The sequence below is a fragment of the Engystomops pustulosus genome, chromosome 4 (assembly GCF_040894005.1).
Source record: "Engystomops pustulosus chromosome 4, aEngPut4.maternal, whole genome shotgun sequence".
NCBI classification, from domain to species: Eukaryota; Metazoa; Chordata; class Amphibia; order Anura; family Leptodactylidae; genus Engystomops; species Engystomops pustulosus.
The window spans coordinates 34,719,364-34,728,166 of record NC_092414.1 but is presented as its reverse complement, the minus strand read 5'-3'; positions in this window follow the sequence as shown (position 1 = coordinate 34,728,166).

Here is an 8,803-nt window from a genome sequence, read left to right as displayed (position 1 = left end):
CAGCAGCAACCGGACAAGTGGTTTGTGACTCTGGGAAGGGTCCAGAAAACAGTTCCTCAGAGTACGCCGGTTCAAATGCCAAATTTTCCTGGGAGGGGGCAGACTTAGGTGGAGGAGTTGGAGGAGTGCTGATTTCGGTGACATGGGTGGACTGCGTGGAAGACTTATTGGTGGACAAATGGCTAGAAGCATTGTCCGCAATCTGTTCTGGCCTCAACAGTGCTCTACCACGAGTCCCAGTAACTTGAGACATGAACCTAGGGAGTGTAGCTCTGCGGCGTTCCCCTGCTCCCTCATCAGCAGGTGGTGTCTCACCCCGCCCAGGACCACGGCCTCTGACCCCTGCAGTAGTTGGACGCCCACGCCCTTGTCCTCTACCCCTACCCCAAGCCCTCGGATTCAACATTTTCAAAATTAAAGTGTAAACTGTAAATTTTTTTGTGGGGTTTTTTTTGTGTTTTTTTGTGAAAACGATCAGAAGAAATCACACAGCAACCACAGAAGATGATGATGATGATTGCTATGGCTAGTTTCTAACCTACACTGACAGCACACAACAGGATTTTGTGCTGTGCCTGTGATGACTTTCAGTTTTAAAAAAAATAAATAAAAAAAATCGGCAGACTGTGCCTAATTCAATCAAACCCCTAATAAATTGTCCCACTTAGGTGTTTGAGGTGGATATGTGTGTCACTAAGAGCTAAATAGAACGTTCCCAAGTCTCCCTGCAAATTACTCACAATATGGTACTAGCTGCACTACAAGTGCCAGCAAGCCCAGCCACAAGCAAAGAAAAATAAAATATTCTAGCCCTAACAAGGGCTGTTGGGTTCTTGTAGACTCACTCCTGTAACGCTATCCCTGCAGCAGCAGCTCTCTCCCTAACGGCATCCAGACACAGAATGATCCGAGCAGCGCGGGCAGGGGCTAGTCTATTCCAGGGTCACCTGATCTGGCCAGCCAACCACTGCTATCGACGTGTAAGGGTACCACGTCATGCTGGGTGGAGTGCAGAGTCTCCTGGCTTGTGATTGGCTCTGTTTCTGGCCGCCAAAAATCAAAGCAGCGGGAGATGAAATTTTCTCGAGCTGGCAAAATATTAGTCCGAGCAACGAGCAGTTACGAGTACGCTAATGCTCGAACGAGCATCAAGCTGGGACGAGTATGTTCGCTCACCTCTACATATAACCCTTCCAATCTCTCTACATAACCTGTACATTGTTTCAAACCTTTTCTTTGTGTATTTTCCACACTTTACATCCAATATTCCTGCATCCTGTAATATTGTCATCCTGTATTGCAGAGATCTCTGATTTCTCTTATTACCATACACATGCGCTGCGCCCCCATTACAGTGGCCGGATTTAACCGCACAGTTTGCTATGAACCTATCACTTCTCCTATAGCTGCCACTATATGAACTTCAATATCCAAATAGACATTAAACTAGATAATATCCCCTTATCCTTCTCATAACAATCGTATCTCCTACATCAGATGACTTGCGTTTTCTCTTTGATTTTGTGTTCCACGTACATTGACATCCTATTTTCTATCTTGCATTGTATGTTTACTATATAAAATATTCTTACCAGCTAATATTTATCTCCTTTAAGAGATTTGTGCAAATATTATGAATATGCCTTAATGGATGACCATCATGTTATTACTACACCTGATACTATCACTATAATATGTCCGGATCATGTTTTCCCCTTATATACAACCCCCTATGTTTGCCCCCCCCCCCCCCCCTTCACCATTTATGAGTGGCTGCCTTACAAGGTAACCAAGAGCCAATGTTTTCCTTATTTTTACTAGGAAAATGCTTTTGCACACATTTTTTGACTTTACTGCCCTCTTGTGGTCATTATATCTTATTACATGCCGACGAGGATTTTGTATAACTTTACTGACATCGTGTGGTCATTTTATCTTATTACATGCTGACCAGGATTTTATGGGACTTTACTGCCCTCTTGTGGTCATTATATCTTATTACATGCTGAACAGGATTTTATATAACTTTACTGACATCGTGTGGTCATTTTATCTTATTACATGCTGACCAGGATTTTATAGGACTTTACTGCCCTCTTGTGGTCATTATATCTTATTACATGTTGAACAGGATTTTATATAACTTTACTGACATCTTGTGGTCATTATATCTCATTACATGCTGACCAGAATATTATATGACTTTACTGACATCTTGTGGTCTTTATATCTTATTACATGCTGATCTGGATTTTATGGGACTTTACTGACCTCTTGTGGTCATTATATCTCATTACATGCTGACCAGAATTTTATATGACTTTACTGACATCTTGTGGTCATTATATCTTATTAAATGCTAACCCATGCACACGCCTATAATTTTGGCTGTGATCTGGCTGCAGAAATTATGGCCAGATCACAGGCACAATAGAGTTTTATGAATCCAGTGCAGTGAGCACAATGTCTCAGGGCACCATGGATTTTTGCATATAGGAGAGAAGTTAGTGGTGCTCACTCCCACTCACTTCTCCACCCGTGCACGCGCTACACCTGGGTTCTAGCCCTGGTGATCACATGCTAGAGGTCAAAGAGGTCTATGGCACCTGGTCACGGTGCGCCAAACTCTCACTATACTATGACTAAGCATTGGAGAGGGGAGGATCGAGGAGCGCTCACTCCCCTCCCTTCTGTACCTGTGCTATGCCTAGGATCCAGTGTGGGGGAGCACAGGGCCATGCGCAAGGAGCTTTACATTTTTTTCGACCCCATGTCACTTTTACAGTCTTTTGGGAACCTTATAGCACTTTTTAACTAATCATTTGCAAACTGCTCCACCACAGCTTTTAACCATATGGGTGTCCGGAGGTTATAAATACGGTTGGAAAAAAACACACCCTATTAGCAACCTTAACCACTTCAGCGCCATACCCTTTTCCATTTGTATTTCTATGTTTTATTTTCTGCATTCGCAAAGCTGTAACATTTTTATTTTTCAATATACAGAGATGTAGGAGGGCTAGTTCTATGCAGGAAATGCTGTACTCCCTCGTAGCACCATATAATATTCTGTGCAGGGTGTTGGGAAGCTGGGAAAAATTCACATGTTGTGGAATAGACAAAAAGAAGCTAACGTCACTAACATCCAGGATCAGAGAAGCTCCTATCCTGAGTGTTTTACCTCTATATGAACCGCAGACACTGCGGTTCATATATGACTGTGGTTATATGGGGGGTAAGGCAGCCAGGGGTCCATTGAAGGATGCAATTTCTGCCTGTACCATCTTTATCTGTACACTGTATTCCAGTGTATTATACAAGTGTGAACTTGTCAATGTCTTATTTTGGAAAGAAGGAGTTAAAAAAAAAACCAGAAACACAAAAACACAAAAAGGTAGAGTCCCGTAAGTTTTAAGGTGCAAAACATAATATATATAAGTTATGTTAAATAAATATATGTGTGAGACTTCTTCTTTTTAAGGTTTACAAACCGGTGCCTTATTTCAAATAGACACAATGGGGCACATTTACTAAGGGTCCGTGGACCGCATCCCCCCCCCCCCACAGCAGCTTCTCCTCATACTTTGCCAGCCCAGCATCTCCACCTTGTACAGGGGCGAGAATTTAAAGTGACCCTCGAAAAAAAGAGGTTCCATGATATTAGCATGTACATTTTTTGTGTATTTGGACCATCACAAGAAGGCGGAGTAGCTCTAGTGTTTCTTATGAGGTTCTGTAGCAGCTCAAGTGTGTCTAATGAAGTTCCTCAGCAGCGCAGGTACTCTAATGAGGTTTTTATGAAGATAAAAATTAAAGACCCAGGGGAAAGCAGCTTCTCCCAATCACGGATGCATTTGGGCACAAGCAACAGGCCAGTTTCAAGGTACTTTATTGTACAGGGCGTATCTCAAAAAATTTTGCCTCCCCCAGGGTCATTAAAATATATATAATGTGCCCCGATTTTAGCATAAATAGCCTTAGATTCGAGAGCTCTTCCAAACCCGGCCATATATGAAGATGGCCATCATCCAGGACCAGGCCACTTAAACTTAAAAAAAACCCACTATACTTGCGTTCGGCTTCTTCTGCCAGCGACTCTGTCTTCTTCTCTTCCTGCCCGTGTGCATACACTAGGGTCGCATGACTCACCGTAGGTAAGTATACAGTCATGGCCAAAAGTTTTGAGAATGATATAAATATTATATTTTCACATGATCTGTTGCCCTCTGGTTTTTATGTGTGTTTGTCAGATGTTTTTATCACATACAGAAATACAAGTGCAATCATATTCTGAGTAACAAAAGCTTTTATTGGCAGTGAGGAGGAGTTACTGCAGCAAGTCAATATTTGCAGTGTTGACCCTTCTTCAGGACCTCTGCAATTCTCCCTGGCAGCTCTCAATCAACTTCTGGACCAAATCCTGGCTGATAGCCGTCCTTTCTTGCACAATCAGTGCTTGCATTTTGTCACAATTTGTTGGTTTTTCTTTGTCCACCCGTCTCTTGATGATTGACCACAAGTTCTCAATCAGATTAAGATCTGGGGAGTTTCCAGGCCGTGGACCCAAAATCTCTGTTTTGTTCTCTGAGCCATTTAGTTATCACCTTTGCTTTATGGCAAGGTGCTCTATCATGCTGGAAAAGGCATTGTTGATCACCAGACTGCTCTTGGACGGTTGGGAGAAGTTGCTCTTGGAGGACATTCTGGTCCCATTCTTTATTCATGGATGTGTTTTTAGGTAAGACTGTGAGAGAGCCGATTCCCTTGGCTGAGAAGCCGCCCCACACATGAATGGTTGCAGGAGGCTTTACAGTTGGCATGACAAGACTGGTGGTATCGCTCACCTTTTCTTCTCCGAACAAGCTGTTTTCCAGATGTTCCAAACAATCGGAAAGAGGATTCATCAGAGAAAATTACTTTACCCTAGTCCTCAGCAGTCCACTCTCTGTACCTTTTGCAGAATATCAGTCTGTTGCTGATGTTTTTCTGGAGAGAAGTGGCTTCTTTGCTGCCCTCCATGACACCAGGCCTTGCTCCAAGAGTCTCCGCCTCACAGTGCGTGCAGATGCACTCACATCTGCCTGCTGCCATTCCTGAGCAAGCTCTGCACTGCTGGTAGCCCGACCCCGAAGCTGAAACACTTTTAAGAGACGTTCCTGGTGCTTGCTGGTCCTTCTCTGGAGCCTTTTTGGCAACAATGGAACCTCTCTCCTTGAATTCCTTGATGATGCGATAGATTGTTGACTGTGGTGCAATTTTTCTAGCTGCAATACTCTTCCCTGTTAAGCCAGTTTTGTGCAGTACAATGATGAATGCACGTGCTTCTTTAGAGATAACCATGGTTAACAGAAGAGAAACAATGATGCCAAGCACCAGCCTCCTTTTAAAATGTCCAGTGGTGTGATTCTTACTTAATCATGAAAGATTGATCTCCAGCCCTGTCCTCATCACCACCCACACCTGTGTTACTGGAGCAATCACTGAAACGATGTTAGCTACTGCTCTGCTTTTAAAGCACCTGCAATGAAGTTGAAATGTGATTTGGGGGAAAAAATTCATTTTCTAGGCAAATATTGACTTTGCAATTAATTGCTATTAAGCTGATCATTCTTTATAACATTCTGGAGAATATGCAAATTGCCATTATAAAACCTGATACAGTAGACTTTGTAAAAATTAACATTTGTATCATTCTCAAAACTTATGGCCATGACTGTAGCATTTTTTTTTCATGGGCTCCAATGTGAACATTTCATTAAAAGAAATCTACCATTTGTTTTTATGCATTATGAACCACACATACCTTGAGAATCCTGTAGCTACACTTATGCAGAAACATATCTTGTTTAATCCCTGAACCGAGTGGTTCTGCTCAAAAACAATAATGATATATACTTGAGTATAAGCACAAAAAATTTGCTGAAAAACTCTTACTCAGCGAATACTGGAGTCTATGAAAAAAAAAACCTGCACTGTACTCACCTTTCCAACATCCCCCGCAGGTCCTCTTCTGTCTTTTGAAGTTCCCGGCTCCGTCTTAGTGGACCCTGCTGTGTCGCACACTCTGGTTATACAGTATACTAAGGGAGCAGGCACTGGAAATATACTAAGGGGGCAGGCACTGGCTATATACTAAATGGACAAGCACTGGCTATATACTAGGGGGCTGCTGACTATAAACTAGGGGGCTGCTGGCCATATACTAGGGGATATGGGCTTCTGGCTATATACTGGGGGCAGGGATTGGCTATACACTGGGGGATGCTGGCTATATACCAGGGGGCATGTGCTGGCTGGTTATTTACTGGGTGTAGGCTGTGACCACTGCATGTACCACCCTAGGCTTATACTTGATTCAATAGGTTTTCTCAGTTTTTTGTGTTAAAATTAGTTGCCTCGGTTTATACTCGAGTCGAATTATACTTGAGTATATATGGTATCATAGTATCATAGTATATAAGGCTGGAAAAAGACGCAAGTCCATCAAGTCCAACCTTTAAGAATTAAATAAATGCTTTATCCCCATAACCCGTGATATTTTTTCTCTCCAGAAAGGCATCAAGGCCTCTCTTGAACATGTACATAGAGTCCGCCATAACAACCTCCTGCGGCAGAGAGTTCCATAGTCTCACTGCTGGTACAGTAAAGAACCTTTGTCTATGGTGATGGTAGAATCGCCTCTCCTCTAGGCGCAGGGGATGCCCCCTTGTCCTGGTCACAGGCCTAGGTATAAAGAGATCTTTGGAGAGATCCTTGTACTGTCCATTCAGGTATTTGTACATTGTAATGAGGTCTCCCCTCAGTTGTCTTTTTTCTAAACTGAATAATCCCAAATTTTGTAATCTGTCAGTGTATTCTAATCCCCCCATTCCCCTAATAATCCTGGTTGCTCTCCTCTGCACCCGTTCCAGCTCTACTATATCCTTTTTATACACTGGTGCCCAAAACTGTACACAATATTCCATGTGTGGTCTGACCAGGGATTTGTATAAGGGCAAAACTATGTCTTTATCATGAGAATCTATTCCTCTCTTGATACATCCCATAATTTTATTTGCCTTAGCAGCAACCACCTGGCTCTGGTCACTAAAATTAAGTTTACCATCCACCAATTCCCCCAAGTCCTTTTCAGCTCCAGTTTTACTAAGTAATTGACCGTTTAGAACATAATTATACTTTTTGTTTCCATGGCCCAAGTGCATAACTTTACATTTATCTACATTAAACCTCATCAACCATTTCTCTGCCCACTCCTCAAGCTTCCACAAATCCCTATGTAATGCTAAACTATCGACCTCAGTATTTATTACTTTACACAGCTTAGTATCATCTGCAAATATTGAAACTTGACTGTGTAAACCCACTACAAGGTCATTAATAAAAATATTAAAAAGAAGTGGCCCCAATACTGACCCCTGTGGCACTCCACTGGTAACATCAACCCAATCTGAGAATGTGCCATTAATGACCACCCTCTGTTTTCTATCACTAAGCCAATTACTTACCCAAATACACAGATTTTCTCCTATTCCCAGCAGTCTCATTTTATATACCAACCTTTTATGTGGCACGGTGTCAAATGCCTTTGAAAAGTCCAGATATACAACATCCACAGCGTCTCCCAGATCCAATCTTGAACTTACCTCCTCGGAGAAACCAATCAGATTAGTCTGACAGGACCGATCTCTCATAAACCCATGCTGACGCTGGGTTATAAGGTTGTGCACAGTGAGATACTCCAGGATAGCATCTCTAACAAACCCCTCAAATATTTTCCCCACCACAGCAGTTAGACTCACGGGTCTGTAGTTTCCAGGATCGCTATTTGATCCTTTTTTTTATTGGTACCACATTTGCTATGCGCCAGTCCTGTGGAACATAACCAGTCCTCAGTGAATCTTCAAATATTAAAAATAACAGTCTGTCTATCACCGTACATAATTCATGCAGAACCCGGGGGAGTATGCCATCTGGCCTCAGTGATTTATCTATCTTAGTGGTTGCGAGGCGGCGCCATACCTCTTCCTGGGTTAAACTGTTGACATTCCAAAAAGAATTTACATTATTCCTCATTGTGTCTTCCACCAGGGGATTTTCCTGGGTAAAGACAGTTGAGAAGGCGACATTCAGTAGATTGGCCCTTTCCTCATCTCCTTCCACCATGACCCCCATGTTATTTATAAGGGGGCCCACACTCTCGGTTTTTAGTTTCTTATCATTTATATACTTGAAAAATAATTTGGGATTATTTTTGCTCTCCCTGGCAATATTTCTCTCAGTCTCTATTTTTGCGGCCTTTGTCTGCTTTTTACAGGATTTATTTTTCTCTCTATAATCCTGTAATGCCTCATCGCTACCTTCATGTTTTAGCACCTTAAACGCCTTATCTTTCTCGCTTATTGCTTTCCTTACAAGACTAGTTAGCCACATAGGCTTTTTCTTGTTCCATTTATGCTTTTTCCCATAAGGTATGTGTTTCTCACAGGACTTTTTCAGAATATATGAGAAAAAGTCCCATTTTTTTTTGGGGGGGGGGGCTTTTGTCTTTGAGAACATTATCCCAGTCTATGCCTTTAAGGTCTTCCCTTATTTGCTGAAAATTTGCCCTCCTGAAGTTTAGAGTGTTGGTTGCCCCTTCACTAACGCTCTTAGTAAAGCGTAATACAAAATCAATGATATTATGATCACTATTCCCCAGGTTTCCCCCAACCTGTAGTTTTGATACCCTATCAGGTCTGTTGGTTAGGATAAGGTCCAGCGTTGCCCCCCCTCTTGTTGGCTCCAGGACTATTTGCGACAGGTA